Here is a 16,909-nt window from a genome sequence, read left to right as displayed (position 1 = left end):
GTACCCCTATGTTTATTGCAGCACTATTTACAATAGGTAAAACCTGGAAACAACCCAGATACCCAAAAATAGATGACTGGATCAAGAAGATGTGGTATATATACACAATGGAATATCATTCAGCAATCAAAAAAGATAAACTCATACCATTCTCAGCAACGTGGATGGAGCTAGAAGGAATTATGCTCAGTGAAATAAACCAGAAGGAAAAAGAAAAATTTTGGATGGTTTCACTTATAGCAGGAATATAGGGGAGCCAAATAAGACATCAGTGTAAAAAAATTAGTAACAGTACAAAACACAACAAAGCAAAAACGGACAATTATAAAGCAGAGACATCCTGCAGGGGAGGAGGAGGGAGAGGGATCAGAGGGAGGGAGGGAGGAGCACAGGGGACTGAAGTGATGGTGCACAGGTGCATTGGGGAAGGAAACTCTATGGGGACGACACCTGAGGGGGTGGGGGGAAGCAAGTATTGTTTAAAAACGAACAATGATGTAAAAAATTAAAAAATATATATATAAAATTCTAAAAAATAAAGTGTTTTACATTAAAAAACAAACAAAAAACCCCAATACCGGGTCCTGACACCTTGCAGAATAGGCAGCAGCTGGGTCTGGGACAGCCCCCCCCCCCCAGGGGAGGGGAGGGACGAAAATACACAGGTGCACCCACCCACCGCCTTGGAAGGTCAGGTTGGCCCCTGCAGGGAGGGAGCCGGGCATGGAGGGGGGCACCTGCGACCCTCCTGCGTTCTCCTCCTGCTTCCCGGGGATGCTGAGCCCCGCGGGGAGCGCGAAATAGGGCAAGTGCCACTTTAAATGACTCAGGAAGTGAAAGGAAGCCTTCTGCCAGGGAAGGGAAAGTGGAACCGGGGCGGCGGGGGGCTGGCGGCGCCGCAATCCAGCTGCGGGGAGCTGGAGGCCGTGCGGGGCGCGCGGCGCCGGGGCCACCGGGTCGCGGGTGCCCCGCGCGGGCTGGCCGGCTGGCCAAGAGCCGACGACAGCGACTCCCCGGGGCGGGACTCGGACGGGGAGTTGGAGATCCCGGGGAGGCGGTGCGCGCAGGGCGGGCGGCGAGCGCGGAGACCTGGAGGCCCGCGCCGCGCACCCACATGGCCTCCCGCGTGCGCGCGGCCTTCGAGGAGCTGCCCCCCGACGGCACGTGCGGCCAGCGTGAACCCCACGAGGCCCGGGGCCGCGGGAGTGTGCTGGGAACGCGGCTCCTGCTGCTGCAGCCGCCGCGCCGAGGCGCACAGGCACCAGCTCTCCGGGCAACACCTGGCCGCGAACATCCATGGAGCGCGCCCTGCCTGGACCGCCAGCGCCCACGGGGAAGGAGGAAGTTGAAGCCAAAGAGGAGAATAAGAGGGTTATAGAGAGTGAACTGGGGCACGAGAGCGAGTCGGAGCAAGACAGGGAGTCAGAGGAGAGCTAGACGGAGGAAGAGAAAGATGGAGGAAGACATGGAGACGTGCAGGATGACCAGGAGAGCGAGGGGGAGCAAGACAACCAGGAAGGAGAATCTGAGGCTGAGGGAGAAACTGAGGCAAAAAGCGAATTTGACCCAGAAATAGAAATGGAAGCAGAGAGAGTGGCCAAGAGAAAGTGTCCGGACCATGGGCTCCAGTTGAGCACCTATTGTCAGGAAGATAAACATGTCATCTGTGTCCTGTGCCCAGTCGTTGGGGCTCACCAGGACCACCTGCTCTCCACCCTAGACCATGCCTTCCAAGGACTAAGAGTAAGTATTGGCCATTCGGAGCTTAGGCTTAGAGATCAGGCACCTGGGTTCAGCCAGGTGCTGTAGTTGAGTTCAATTTCATCATGTCTCTAAAATGCTAGTCTATTCAACTTATTAGGAACAATGCTTATTCACCTTTTTGGGGAGCATCAGATGACGTTCTCGACTCTGACCCGAGAAAATTATGTATACACACAACATCACACAACTTCTGGAAAATTGCAAGCCTCTGGTCTGTGAATCCAGGCAAAGCATTCCTTGAGAATCCCACAGGTGAGGTGGTACCTTGACTTGAGGCTCTTGTAAGGCCATCGCTGCCTTCTTGAAAAATGGGAAACCTTGGCATTAGCCAGGTGAATCCAAGCAGGTATTCCTCTAATGAAAAGTCTCTTCTCAGGTAATAACTTCATGGGTGCCCTGAGTTCCTTTTAGAGTCTTCGTGTTTGATACTAGGTTGGAGGGGAGGGTGGGGGTTCCGATGTCTTGCATCTTTTGCAAGAGGGCAGGGCCTGTATCTGTCTGGAACCTGGACTATCTAGACTCCTAACCTTTTGTTTAGCAAATAGTAGACACTATGTATATATTTGCTGATTGAATGAATTTGCAAATGATTTGCCTTTTATTTATGCTTGTGTGTTTTATCTGTGAGAGAAACTGCTGGAGCTAACCAGGAAGGAAAGTTTGACGGGAGTGATAGTTCATTAGAGAATGTTGTCATTTTTATGATGGCTTTTGCTTCCCTAAGCAATCTTGGAATTACTGATGCTGCCATGACAAATATGTGGATAATGAAAATCTCCTATATTAAGGTTTTCTTTTTTTTAATCCCTATTTTTATTTTATTTTATCCCTCAAAGTCTGTGAAGACATGCCTAATCTAACAAATGATTATAAAGCAAATTATAAAACAAATAATTATAAAGTTCACTCAGAGTAAAAACTTGAATGTTACTGGTAATATTGAAGCCCTCCCCCACCTTTCTCCAACCTGCTATGCCTTTTACCAATTATAAGCATCTCTTTTCCCCATAAGTTACATTATCTTGACTTTTGTGGTCATAATTTCCTCTCTTTATAATTTCACCACATACATGTGCTTTCCAAAACTTATTTGAACTTGAGACAGTTGGTATTATCTCTAATTCTCTTAGGTTTTACTTCATTTTCACAAGGTTGTATTTACGAGATTCATATAGTGGCTGACTGGTTTCATTGCTGTTATAGAATCCCATTTTATGAATAAACCATGCATTATTCTATCACTGATGAACATTTAATTTTCAGGTTCTGGAGTTTCTGGCTATTATAAGATATGTCACTAGAAGCAGTCTTGTCCTTGTTTGCTGGTGCACATCTGCATATATTTAAACATAATGCATGCATATAAATGGAGTACAATTACTAAGTTATTGACTACATATTTTCAGTAAAAACATATGTTGCCAGTTATTTTCCAAAAGTGCTTGTACCAATTTCCATTGCTTTGTATAGTGTTTAAGAGTTCTGTTGTTCTGTGTTTTCACCAACACTGGTTATTACAGACTTTTTAGTTTTTTTCAACCTTGTGACTATGTAATGATATCTTCTTATGCTTTTAATTTGCATTTTTCTGCTTATTAATGACTTTGAGTATCTTTTGAATTTACTCTTTGTGAAGTGCCCATTCAGTTTTTCGTGTTGGTCTGTCTTTTTCTCATTCATATATAGGAGTTTTTAATATATTTATTTGGGACTTCTTTGTTACTTAGGTGGGTTGCAAATATCTTCTGTTTTTTCTTTTTATTTTATTTTTAAAAATATGCCTTGAATAGAAGTTCTTGGAAATTATCAGTTCTCTCCCTTATGGTTGGTGATATTTGTTTCTTGTTCCACTGACTACTGATTTTTTTTTGTGTAGTGAAGGAAAAGGCTCAATATCACTTTTTCTCCATGCCAGCTCTAAGAGCACTTATTGAAAAGTCTGCCCTTTCTGCACTTATCTGCTATGCCACCTGTCATATATCAACTGGCTAATTGTGTGAGTGCATTTCTTGACTTTTCTATTGATCTATTAGCATATCCTCATGTGAACCATATATTTCTCAGTTACCATAGCTTTACAGCATGTCTTCATACCTGGCAGAGCAATTCTTTTCACTCTGTTCTTCTAAAACAGTGTCTCAGACACTGTGTGGTCTTAAAATTTCTTAAAATAATACTATAAAAATCTTTAAAAAGTGCACAGGATTGTTTGGTATTAAATTTCTAAACAAACAGTTGGTGAATTAATAGCATTATAACTTGAAGCTTTCTGGTCTTTTTTATTGCCTCACAATACATTTTTATAATTTTTTACCTGCAAGAACTGGAACAGCATAGTGAAATTTATTTCTAGATATTTGCAATTTTATGGTATTGTAAAATATGTTTTTAATTTTTGTATTCTCATTTTATGTAGGAATATGATTATCTTTTCACATTGATTTTTTTTTATTAAGATAGCTACTAAATTCTCGTACATATCCTAATAATTTTTCTCTAGGATCATTCCACATACGTCATCATATTATATTGGAAAAGGGACAGTTTTTGTTTCTTCTTCAGCCTTATACCTGTGTTTTTCTTTTTTCCTTACCTTACTGCTTTGGATAGGACCTCCAGTTACCATTGACTGAAGATGATAGTAGTTATTTTGTCCTTGTTACTAATTGAGCGGTCATTTAAAACATTTCACAAATAAGTGTGAAAGTAGGGTTTTTTTTTTTTAGATGTTTCATCAGATGAAGAAAGTTCCCGTCTAACCCTTGTATGTTAAAATTTTTAGTACTGAATGGGTACTGAATTTTATCATATATTTTCCCTGGACCTGTTGAAATTTTCCCGTGTTTTTATCCTTTTACTATATTAATATGATAAATTGTATCAGTTGATTTACTTTTTAAGTGAAATTTAAAAATAATATCTCAAATGCCTCTCTTTCGCCTCTGCCCCAACAGAGATTGGTAACCACTTTTATTATTAGATTTTTGCTTATACTTCATGTGTTTTCTTCTGAAAACACAGACATGTACAGATATATTACCTTATTTACATCCTTTTATGTCTTCACTACATTTTACAAATAAGGCAGTCTTGTTTCTCGGGTTAACCCAACTTGATCATGATGAAATATTCTTATGTTTTTAAATTTGATTGATTACTAATTCACATAGAATTTGTTGGTGTCACTTGCCCTTATATTTTTACATTTTAAGGGTTAATTGTGTACAGTATTTTAAATTGTGGATTCAGTTTCTTTAATGGTTATAGGTGTGTTTAGGTTGTCTATTTTTTATAAGTCAATTTTATTGTTACACTTATCTAGAAGTTTGTTCATTTTGTTCAAATTTTCAGATATACTAGTATATATTTGAGTATATATTTGTGAATCATATCCTCTTACTCATACTATAGGTATCTTCCATATTCCTTTAAGAACAGTAAGCATCTGTCTCTGATAATTTCAGTTTGTAAGATTTTGTAGGTATCTTTCTGTATCATATCCTATAATGGTTCATGACCCTGCCTCTTTAATCAGCCCCTTAGAAGCACCTCTGGTATGGAGGGAGAAGGTCTAAGCTCTGTTATAATGTACCCACTTATATATTTTATTTCTTGTTCTTGTCTGAAAAGATCTAGGGTGCCCTCTAATAAAACTATTAAGCAGTGGCTACATAGTGTTCAATTAGTGTCTTATTTGTATATAAGAAGAAAAAAGGGTAAGCCTAAGGTAAAGGGAATGATTGTGTGTCAGTTGGAGTTGCACTTAAACAGTTCTGGGGACTGTTTATGTGAAATCTGCGGCTGTAAGATTCCCCATCTCAGTCTACCCTTCAAAATATGCCTTCTTCACCTGTAATAAGTCATGGAAGTAGGTATAATAGTGAGTAAGACAGATAGGAGCCTCGCTTTCATGGATTTTACCCTCTAGCAGGGGAGAGAGAGAGAGAATACATTTGGGTGGCGGTATATAATATGAAAACAGTAAGTCATGGTAGTAAAAGAGTGAGTGGTATGGCAGCATCAGATTACTTTTTTTAAAAGATTTATTTATTTATACAAGCACTGGGGTACAGGTCAGAGGCGCGGGAGGGTGAGAGGATTCACCAGAGACAGAGCGGGAAACAGAACAGGCAGACTGAGGAAATACATTGCCGAGGGGAGCAGCAGGCACGACAGTAGAGGTCTGCTGCGCCATGTGGGAATCTCCCTGGCCGGCCAGGAATCGAAGCCGCACTGCAGAGGCTACAGACAGCTTCACAGTGCTGCGCTCAACCCGCTGCACCACCAGGGAGGCCCCAGATTACTTTTTGATAAGATAATTGTGAAAAACATTCATGAGCATAAGACATTTGCACAGAGACTTGAGTTATGAGATCCTGAAAAAACCTAGAAAAACATTGCTGCTGTGCCATTCCGTGCAGCTTGCACCAAGTCTGGGGAGTTTCTTCACAGCATGGAGGACATTGGTTTGGCTCATAGAATTCTTATTCATAAAGAGCTTCGTTGACTGTCGAGGGGAGAGTGATAACATGGTTGTAGCACTTAAAATGTGCTATTACCAAAGTGAAAATATTGCTCTGTGGAGGGAACCTGAACTTAATGGGATCCCTTTCATAACGCTTCAATTTTTCAAGGAATTCAGCTTTCATGGTAGTGGAGCGTCATTAAAGAGAGACCATGGACTTCTGTAGGTTAAGTGAAGGGGGATGCCCTCTAATGGTGTCCTATTAAGGGCATGGTCTTCTTAATTCGAATTGTACTTTTTAATGTAAGAATTAAGAAAATGTCAGGGAAAAAGACAGAAGGAATGGTGAATGCAAAGGCTGTAAAGTGGAGGTGATCGTGGGACGCTGGAAGTACAGCAAAGAGGTCTTTGTGGATTGAAGTGGAGTGAAAGGAGTAGGAGGTGCGGTCAACAAAGTAAACTGTGTTTCTCACATTGGTGCCATGATTTTTAATGAGCGGTGGAGGCAGGCCCTTCAAATCAAATACTCTGGAGATGGCCATGTGTTTTGTCCTTCTGTGGGAATCTGTCTTGTGGTCATCACATGATTAGACTGGAGTTAGGAATATCTCAGATTTAGGGGTACATATTATCAACATGACTTATCACTGTTGATATTTCAGACACGGGATCTGGGGCCAAAAGACAGAAAGTTCTCTGGCACCTCCCATCTCTGACCCTCTTTTCTGTGGTCGCCTATGAGCTTGGGTAATGTGGTGTTTCATGCCCCAGCCTGGAAAATGTCCCCCTGCCCTTCCTTCACTTCCTGGTCAACTTTTGAGTATAGCCCGATTCTTGAAAAATAACCAGTAATATTAATGAGTAGCCTTTGCAAAATACCTGCCATGTGCCAGGCACTGTTCTAAGTGCTATATACATGTTAACTCACTTGGTGCTCAGAACCTTGAGTCACATTTTATTATTATCATCTTTATTTTACAGAGGAAGGTAACTGAGGCAGCACAGACCAATCAAATAACTTGCCCAGGGTCAGTCAGTTGGATATGGCAGTGCCGAGGCAGGCATCTTAACAGCTGGCTTTGGGAGAAAGGGTTCACATTTTCCCTGCTTTCTCTCTCAAGAGCCCAGCACCCTGTTCTTCTTTCTGACCTTTCAGTTAATACAGAGTGGGCCAGTAGGTTTTTTATACTGTTGGGTGCTTTTCAGGATAAAGTTGCTGATGCAATAAGCTTATTATCCTTAAGCACCTCTGGGAATAAAGGACTTTGTGCCTGTGGCACCAGCTCTTCTTGACTGTAGCCCACAACATGGATGCTTCCCTGCCTGCTCATTGGAATACCTATCTTTTCACCTGCATGTGGCCTAAGACTGAGAGGCCAAAGGTTGATATGTGTCATGTCTCAATGTTTTCTGCTTGAAGTCACACTTCAGTCCAGGATGGCCAGGTCAGTTTCATGTTTCCATTCCTATCGGTTGTTTTATTAGCCAAAGCCAGGGGCTAAACTTGTTGGGTGGCAGGAAGAGGCATGGTTGCCCATGGATCTCTGAACGAGGGGACCAGTACAGAGAAAGGATGGGTGGAATAAAAACTACCCTGATATGTGGGGTAGAGATGAGAATGTGGTGAAAAATACAGAATTCTGGATCAGGAAAATATGAATCCTGCGTGTGAGTTTTGTTTTATTTTATTTTGGGGTGTGTGTGTGTTACTATAGTTAAGGATCAAGTCAACATGGCACGGTGGGGAAAAATCAATATTGATGCCCTTTTCAGATGTCAAAAAAAATCAATATTGAAAAAAAATAAAGCCAACCAAACAAATTCTTGCAAATATACTATAGGCTCAACCCATAACTTATGGCAAATAACCACATGGGCAGTGGCTGGTGTATATTATAATGTGTTAGGTTATTCTTGTTGAACTTTAATTGTATATTAAACTCACTTCAGATGTGTTTCGTTAGTTTTCAATCACATAACAGACAATCTGCTTTTATTTCAGTAGATTAGAGAAAACATCATTACAACGTGTCCAAACTAGAGTATACAGTTAACTTCAGTGTCAGAGATTGGTATTTTTTAAAGCCAATTTTATTTATCTGAATAATTTTTGAGCTTTTTTGGTGAGCTCTGTGACAGATATTGAGAAGAATAAAGAACGGTTCCTGACTTCAATAAGCTGATAGTCTAATAGGAAAGACAGTATATTTTCACATCTTATTTGTATGTAGGTATTTGAGGAGAAGTACAATTAATTTCAACTAAGGGCATAGAACAAGGAAATAGTTCTCAGATCAAAATGGTATTCAAGGTGGGCCTTCAAAGATAGGTTTTCACTAGGTAGATAGGGTAAATTAGGTATCCTGCCTCAGCAGCAATTAGGTAGCAATAGCCCGTGTACATATAATGTAGCACTAAGTACTACAGTACTGCATCAGTATTAATTTCTTTTCATATCTGTGTCCCAGTGAATTATAAACTCTTTCAGGACTTGGGCTTTATGTTATTCATCTTTGTGTTCTCAGCACTTAGCTCAGGGTCTATTGGATGGCAGATGCATATGAAATATTTGGTAAATGCATGATATGAGACATACTCTCATCTAGTACCAGGGTATCAATGAAAAGCTGAAAGAGACAGTATTGCATAATGCATAATGATTTAGTATATCATGATATTAAGTTCAGCTGCATCTAAAATAATGAAATAATTTAGAAAAGTCTAAAATAGCAGCAACTCAAATAAAGTAAATATTTATTTTCTCTGAATACAGTCTAAGCCTGGTTGGGGGGGGGGCATGAAGTTACTAGGAATTTAGGCTCTTTCTAGCTCTACTCTGCATCCTTAAGATGTTGTCCTTGTGGACTAAGATGATTGCTGGAGCCGGCCAGCACAGCTGAGCTCCAGGATAGCGGGTATCGGAAAGTGAAGAAGAGCACAACCCTCTATTTTAAGGGAACCTTCCAGAAGTTGCACACATTGCTACTTATGTTTCATTGGCCAGAACCTAGTCTCATGGTCTTATCTAGTTAGTTACAAGGGAAGCTGGGAAACAGTCTTTTCTCCAGGCTACAATGTGTCCAGCAAAAACTGGGGAATGAATATTGAAGAACTGTGGGTGTAGAACAAGGCTCCTTTCAAGTTAGACAAGAGCAGGACTCTGATGGCCATGGGGCAGTAGGTATACATCCTGTAGTATGACTAAAAATGCCCGAGGGAGGGGGGGACAGTGACTGATGTGCTTTGTGCCCCAGGGACTGATCCTCCGAATGCCTTGTTAATAAGGTTGGAGCCATGGGTAGGAGTCGGGTGTATATCATTGGAGACTCACCCTCCCTAAAGCCCAAAATCCAATGTCCAGTTTGACCCTCTCTTCTCTGTCAGTAAAAAGGCCAGGATCTTGCTCTTGAGCAGCATCCTACGCTGATCATCCTGCACCCCACAGCCTGCTCCACGACTCCCGCTTCTTTTTAAGCAATCTGTGTGCCTTAATTGTCTTTGCAGTCAATGCATTTGAGTCCTGGCTCTGCCATCTATTAACTGTGTCATGTTGGGTAACTCCCTCCGCTGCTCTGAGTCTTTGTGTTCTCACCTGGAACATGGGCATAATAATCGCTTCTCCTTATTGGGTTATGGTGAGAAACAAGATGATAGATGTAAAGAACTTAGCACAGTGCCTGCATGATAACAGGCCCTCAGCAACAGGTGGCTCTTACTCTTATTACCGTTGTGAGCCATCTAACATTCTATTTTAGTTCAATTCCAGACAAGTTAGTCTGGCAGCAGTATAAGTTCTGGACACCAAGTTGGGTGAAAACTGCTCTGCCCCCTCTCCTTCTGCTCCTCCTGCCTGCTCTATTCTGGTGGATAGATAGGCTGATGAAAAACTTGTCTTCAGAGAAGAGGAACCTGTATATTTCAGTGTCCTGCTGGTGCCTTATGCACTAGCTAACCAAAACACAGCTGGTATGTCTAATTTTAGGTTCATAAGTCTTGCCGGTTGTCCTTTTTAAATTCTGTTTTACATTCTGTGGGAAATTTTTCTAGAAGCAGAGGGGAGGCAGGGGCAATACACCCTTTATTTTCTGGTTAGAAGATAGCCTCTATTTTCTTTCCAGTAGGCAGTCATGGGGGCAGATGTTATAGGCACCACCACTGTTCTCTCTGTACTTGGGTCTATATAAAGGACATCGTCACCTTCACAGTGTTGAGTGGAAGACTGATTTGAATTTTGCTGCAAAAATTTTGCTTACTACCTGAATCTTGCCAGGTAGTAAGTGGCAAGGCTAGGATCTGAATCCAGATCTGACCCAAGCATATAGTCCTTCTACCATCCCATTTTGCCATTCCTCTTGCTTTAAACTTTCGCTGTTGTATTGACACATTCTCCTGATATTTTACTATCTTTATGAAGGTATGTAAATGTGAACACTGTCTGAATATTCTAGAACTACTTTCCTTTCTGTTCAGAGTTTTCTTCCTAGATATTTTACAGAGTATTCTCATTAGTAACAGATTGTTTTGTCCCTTTTTTTCCTCTTCAACACTTTTCTAGCCCAGTACTTCATATTTAGTAGTTGGTCATTTAATATATTGTTATTCATTTGATGATAACAATAAAACTAAAATTTATTGAGAACTTAACATGTCTCAAGTTCTATACTATGAAGTTTCTACATGTTGCATTTAATTTTTGCCACTTTTTTTTTGAGAGCCAGTATTAAGGGTTTTTTTTATATATTGTTTGAAGTTAGTGGCATGTTGGGTTTTTTTTTTAAGATTTATTTATTTATACAAGAACCGGGGAACAGGCCAGATGCTCGGGAGGGTGAGAGATTCACCAGAGACAGAGCAGGAAACAGAACAGGCAGACTGACGAAATACACTGCTGAGGGGAGCAGCGGGCGAGACAGGAGAGCTCTGCTGCACCATGTGGGACCCTCGCTGGCGGGCCAGGATTTAACCGGCACTACAGAGGCTGCGGACAGCTTCACAGCGCTGTGCTCAACCACCTGTGCCACCAGGGGAAGCCTGGGATGGTGGTTTTTTTTTTATCTTATCTTTGATCTATTCACTCACTCAGATGAGTATTTTGGGCAGGAGAGAATTTAACAAGAGCAAGTCTTAGTCCCTGCTCTCATGGAGCTTCTATTTTATGAACAAAACTAAGCTAGTTAAATAATGAATAATATTTCAAGTAATGATAAGTACTTTGAATGACAACTAGGGGAAAGAACAAGAGTGACTGAGATAGGGGAATGAGAGTGAAGCTGTTTAAGATCCTAAAAGGACATTTTTGAGTGGAGTGGAGTTCAAGCTGGGTGGAGTTCGAGCTAGTGAAGGAAAGACCTGGGGTTCCAAGTGGAGATAGTAGTGAGTTGTTTTATCATTTTATGTCAGCAACACATGAAAACCTCCAGTTTCCTCATAACCCCCATCACTTGATTTTTTCCCCCAGTATGATGGGTAAGGAATAATGTCTTAATTACAAGTAAGTTTTATATCTTTTCATGTCTTTATTGGCCATTTTACATTTCTGTTTTGTTCATATTCTTTGTTGGGATTTCTTTGGAGGCATAATTGTCTTTTCATTATTTATAGAAGTTCCTTGTGTATTTTCTTGTGTATTCTTGATACCAGCCTCTTCTGTTGTATATTTTATAATGTTTTTCACTTGACTCTTTCTTTTTTTTTTTTAATAATAAATTTTATTTTTATATTCCCCATACAATTGCAGCCCCCCCATTCTGACCCCAATCCCTCCCCTCCCGCCCCCGCCCCCCTAAAAGTGTCTCTGGTTCATAGTTTTTTGTTGATTTTGATTTTCACTTTCTTATAGTTATTCATTTTCCTGGTTCACTTGACTCTTTCTGATGCTGCTTTTGCTATTACTGACTATCTCTGAGTGTGATACTGATTTGGCGGACATTGTTTAACTTCCACAGAACCACTTTCCTCCACTGTAAAGTGAGAATACTATGTATTAGTTGTGTTTTTGTGAAGAGCCAATGAAAAGTATGTAATGAGCTCAGCTATTTTGAGTTCCTTGTTTGATTTTCACCAGCCATTCTCTGAGTTGTAAAGTGAGAATATGCTACTTTTTAGGTTTATTTTATTTTTTTATTTTTTATTTTTATTTTTTAGATTTATTTATTTATTTATACAAGCACTGGGTATAGTCAGAAGTGCGGGAGGGTGAGCGAATTCACCAGAGCCAGAGCGGGGAGCAGAGCAGGCAGAAGGACCGAAGTACACTGCTGAGGGGACCAGCGGGCAGCAGGAGAGGTCTGCGTGCTATGAGGGACCCTCCTCTGGTGGCCGGGGAGCAGCCGGGGATCGAACCGGCACTGCAGAGGCTGCGGGCAGCCTCACAACCCAACGCTCAACCGCTGCGCCACTGGGGAGGCCCTTAGGTTTATTTTTAAATGTCAGTGAAAGAGCTTGTGAAAGTGCTGTGGACAGTAAAGAATATCCCCAAATGTAAGGCATTTGTCCTTTGCCTTTATTGTGACTTAGCCCTAGGAACTGGCTTTTGTGAGACATTTCACATCTCCATAATTGAACAAACCCTCCAGAGGTGGCTGTCACAACATAACACTTGTTTCTTTTTATTCTTCATTCTCTTGGGGGAGGATATAGGTGCATAAACAAGATGTGCTGACATTAAACTTATTTGTTCGTGGACTGCATTGGGTGGAATGCAGGTGGAGAAATGCAGAATCAGCACAGTCTCATTTCTTTGTCAGTCACAGTGCTTGCCCCAAAGATTGACATAGTGGAATACAGACATTCACAGAACCAAATGTTAGAGGTTAGAATTAGCTTGCCTTTTGTTATTTATCCTGGTTTACTTCTCCATTAGAACACAGGTTTCAGAAATAACTGTTCTGTTCCAACCACAATTAGGGAGATAGGAAGATACAATCTCCTGGCTGCCTTTTGCCTAATGAGTGCCCTCTGCAAATAAATAATTAACAAATATATGATATCACCCCTTGGCTTGGTGAGAGTCATACTTAAATATCACCCTCAGGCTCAGACAACCCTGTGTTTCTGCCCTGACTCATCTACTTTAGAAAGTCCTTCCTCTAACCGTGCCCCTTCCTTCTAGCACTCTCCAAGTCCCTCGGACCAAGAATTACCTGATGGAATGTCCTGAACCTGATTCCAGGGTCGATAGAACCTCTTCCTGAGTCCATCTGCAAATGGTTTAAACTCTACATGTGACCTGTGCATTTCTAGGTCCCAGGCCAAGGGGTGGCTGAGAGGAATGTACCCAGAGAGTGGGTGTGCTATGGGCCTCCCCTGGTGGGCGCAAGCTGTTGAGCACAGCACTGTGAAGCTGTCCGCAGCCTCTGCAGTGTGGGTTCGATCCCAGCTGGCTAGGGAGGGTCCCACATGGTGTGGCAGACCTCTCCTGTCGTGCCCACTGCCCCCCTCAGCAGTGCATTTCATCAGTCTGCCTGTTCTGTTCCCCGCTCTGTCTCTGGTGAATCCTCTCACCCTCCCATGCATCTGGCCTATACCCCAGTTCTTGAATAAATAAACAAACAAATAAATAAATAAATAATGTTAAAAAAAAGAGAGAGAGAGAGTGGGTGTGCTAGCTTGAGCCTCTGTCCACAAGATCCCTCATAGCTCAGGAAGAAAATGGGAAATCAAGAAAGAAAAGAGGTGGGTTTGAGGCTGACGTCCTCCATGTGTTCTTTTACCCCAGCCCTGAGGCTGTTTTGGTCAATTCTACCCAAAGAACCTCTCCCTTCTGAGAAAATGCTTATATTTATGGGCTAAAAGCCATTGGAGGGCCTCCCTTGGTGGCACAGCGGTTGAACGCAGCACTGTGACGCTGTCCGCAGCCTCTGCAGTGCAGGTTCAATCCTGGCTGGCCGGTGAGGGTCCCACATGGTGTGGCAGACCTCTCCTGTCTCGCCCACTGCTCCCCTCAGCAGTGTATTTTGTCAGTCTGCCTGTTCTGTTCCCCGCTCTGTCTCTGGTGAATCCTCTCATCCTTCCGCACATCTGGCCTGTACCAGGGTTCTTGTATGCTTGAATAAATATATATTAAAAATAAAATAAAATAAAAGCCATTGGAGAAGGGATTCTTCACCACCAATTGAGAGGCTGAGTAGAGCTGGCTCAGTATAGACCCCAATTAATCTTTGAGAATATTCTCAAAGAGAGTGGGCTTGGAAAGTGGAATGGGTGAATTTCTCCCCAAAGGGCGAGTATCTGTGCATCTCCTCTCTCCCCTCTGGGTAGGCAGGGCTGCTGATGCTTTGTGAAAAGGAGGAAGGATTCTGCTGACACACTGTATTTTTATGAAAGAAGGGTAAGGGTTCCCTTATCTCTCCACACAAGGCACATCTGTCTGCAAACAGGCTGTTTGCTTCCTAGGGATTCCTTCATCATGCTGTTTCTTTTCTGAATGTTGTAAGGCACAGTTTGGTGCATTCCTTTCTGTTCTCTAGAGCCAGGCAGAAAATCATAATATATCAGGGCTCTTGCTGAAAGAGCTTAAAATGGGCGCTGGCAGCTGGGATGTGGGGGAACAGAGCTTTCCAGGGACAAGTGACCTGCTTGTTCAGCCAATGAGAAGCAGGTTGGAGGAATGATATCACCAGACAGGCTTTATTGTCTGATCATCTCATAAAAGCAGGATTGTGTCTGGCAACTTAACCCCTTTTTAGTTACTTCAGGTCTCACCCTCTCCCTGGTGTGTGATCTCCCGGTTCCTTTTCCCAACTGTTTAGTTGGGAAAGATTAAAGAGAGAGTAAAGATTTAAATTGGTGAAGAATAGGGTGTGAGGGGTATTGTAAAGCATCATTTTAAAAATACAAATTATTAAAATCTAGAGCCATAGTTAGAATGGGAATGTCAGCTAAACTGTGTTTGAAGACCACATATAGACTTGGGAGTGAAAGGAAGTTAGAGGGAAAAGATTTAGCCCTGAGTATGTTTTAATCTATTTGACATTATCTTACTAAGTATTTCCTGTTTTGGAGGCATTGAAATCGAGCCTACAAATTTGGAAAATCTCACTCCTTCTGTAGCCAATTTAAAGAGATATTTGTACTGCTTGTTTATACTGTACTTTATTGTCCTTCCCCTATGAAAATGCCAGTCATTTTACTTCTGAATACATCCTTTTCATCACCAGTACAATGAAGTTGGTGATTTTCTCCTATGCCATAAGGGAGTCAAGATAAAAAAATTAAGACATTTATGTGATTTTAAGTTGTGCTATACCCATGTAATGTGTTATTATTAAGGCATTCATGGTTTAAGACTGCATTTTTATTTGCTCAGCTGACTTTTCAAACTCATCCTAGATCCTGGGCACAGATACAGAGATCAAGTAGTTCTCATCTATAAAGAATTAAAACATTATGAAGGCTATAGACAATAATAATAATGTCTCTCTCTGTGTGTATTTTAAGTACTTTATTTTATTTTATTTATTTTAGTTTTTTTTAAAAAGATTTATTTTTATTTATTTATACAAGCACTGGGTACAGTCAGAAGCACGGGAGGGTGAGAGAATTCACCAGAGCCAGAGCGGGGAGCAGAGCAGGCAGAAGGACCGAAGTACACTGCTGAGGGGAGCAGCGGGCGGCAGGAGAGGTCTGCACGCCATGTGGGACCCTCCTCCGGTGGACGGGGAGCAGCTGGGGATCGAACCAGCGCCGCAGAGGCTACAGGCAGCTTCGCAACCCAGCGCTCAACTGCTGCGCCACCGGGGAGGCCCTTAAGTACTTTATTTTAAATACCTTGACAGATATTACTCATTTTATCTTACTATAACCTGATGAAATGAATACTGTTATTAGTGGTATGGTACAGATAGAGAAATCCAGACAGGGAGACTGAGTTACTTGCCTAAGGTCACATAACTCATAGTTGGGATTGAATCTGGCAGTGTGACTCTAGAGTTTGTGCTCTAAATAAATTGGTGCCAATCAATATAATAATAACTACCTTTATGTGACTTTGGAGCATTAAAAAAAACATGGCTAGACCAAACTTGGCTTGACCAAATTGAATTGAACTATAAGTGTAAAATGATTTCAATGACCTAGTATAGAAAAATATATAAAATACCTCATGTTGTAATTATATGTTGCAATGATAATATTTTGATATACTAAGTAAAATATATTAAATTATAGATTATATTAAATGAACACATAAATTATATATAAATAAGTAATATATAATTTAATATAAACTGTATAAATGGACTTAATAAAATACATTAAAATTAATTTTACTTTGGTTTTCTGATTAGAGAACTTAAAATTACATATGTGGCTTGTGTTTGTGGCTCACATCACATTTCTGTTGGACTATGAACTCTAAATCTTTTCAGTGCAGTAACAGCAGCAATTATTATAATGGCAGGTGACATTAAGCATTTGCTATGTAACACATTCTGTTCGTATCACTTTGCAAACATTATTTCAGTTAAAACTCAAAACAACCATTTTATTGTCCCAATTTTATAGAAGGGGGAGAAATTTTTGAGAAAATCAGTAATTTGCCTGAGGTTAGTCAACTAGTTGCTGGCAGCCCCCAAATCTGAAAACTTTTATGTCTGACTCAAAAGTCCATATCCTTAATCTACACACTATAAGACCATTTCCAGTTAAATCTCAGGGTATTTTCCTTATTTCTATTTTTAT

General features: G+C 41.2%; 1 pseudogene; it reads left to right on the top strand.

The window, feature by feature from the left end:
- The first annotated feature begins 1,114 nt into the window (after nucleotides 1-1,114).
- Nucleotides 1,115-16,909, top strand: part of LOC119255361 (tripartite motif-containing protein 44-like) — a 36,015-nt pseudogene continuing 20,220 nt past the window's right edge.

This window comes from Talpa occidentalis, unplaced genomic scaffold, assembly GCF_014898055.3.
Source record: "Talpa occidentalis isolate TD23 unplaced genomic scaffold, MPIMG_talOcc4v2.1 talOcc4.3, whole genome shotgun sequence".
Taxonomy (NCBI): domain Eukaryota; kingdom Metazoa; phylum Chordata; class Mammalia; order Eulipotyphla; family Talpidae; genus Talpa; species Talpa occidentalis.
Note: the sequence above shows the minus strand (reverse complement) of the source record. Positions and strands in the feature narration are given on the sequence as shown.